The sequence below is a fragment of the Bison bison genome, unplaced genomic scaffold (genome assembly GCF_000754665.1).
Source record: "Bison bison bison isolate TAMUID 2011002044 unplaced genomic scaffold, Bison_UMD1.0 scf7180017864526, whole genome shotgun sequence".
Lineage (NCBI taxonomy): Eukaryota > Metazoa > Chordata > Mammalia > Artiodactyla > Bovidae > Bison > Bison bison.
The window spans coordinates 3,127,652-3,128,140 of record NW_011495077.1 but is presented as its reverse complement, the minus strand read 5'-3'; positions in this window follow the sequence as shown (position 1 = coordinate 3,128,140).

The window sequence follows — 489 nt, the reverse complement described above, 5'->3', positions numbered from 1 at the left end:
CAAGAGGCAGGTCAGGTGGTCTGGTATTCCCATCTCTTTCAGAATTTTCCACAGTTTATTGTGATCCACACAGTCAAAGGCTTTGGCATAGTCAATAAAGCAGAAATAGATGTTTTTCTGGAACTCTCTTGCTTTTTCCATGATCCAGTGGATGTTGGCAATTTGATCTCTGGTTCCTCTGCCTTTTCAAAAATCAGCTTGAACACCAGGAAGTTCACAGTTCACATATTGCTGAAGCCTGGCTTGGAGAATTTTGAGCTTTACTAGCGTGTGAGATGAGTGCAATTGTGCGGTAGTTTGAGCATTCTTTGGCATTGCCTTTCTTAGGGATTGGAATGAAAACTGACCTTTTCCAGTCCTGTGGCCACTGCTGAGTTTTCCAAATTTGCTGGCATATTGAGTGCAGCACTTTCACAGCATCATCTTTCAGGATTTGAAATAGCTCAACTGGAATTCCATCACCTCCACTAGCTTTGTTTGTAGTGATGC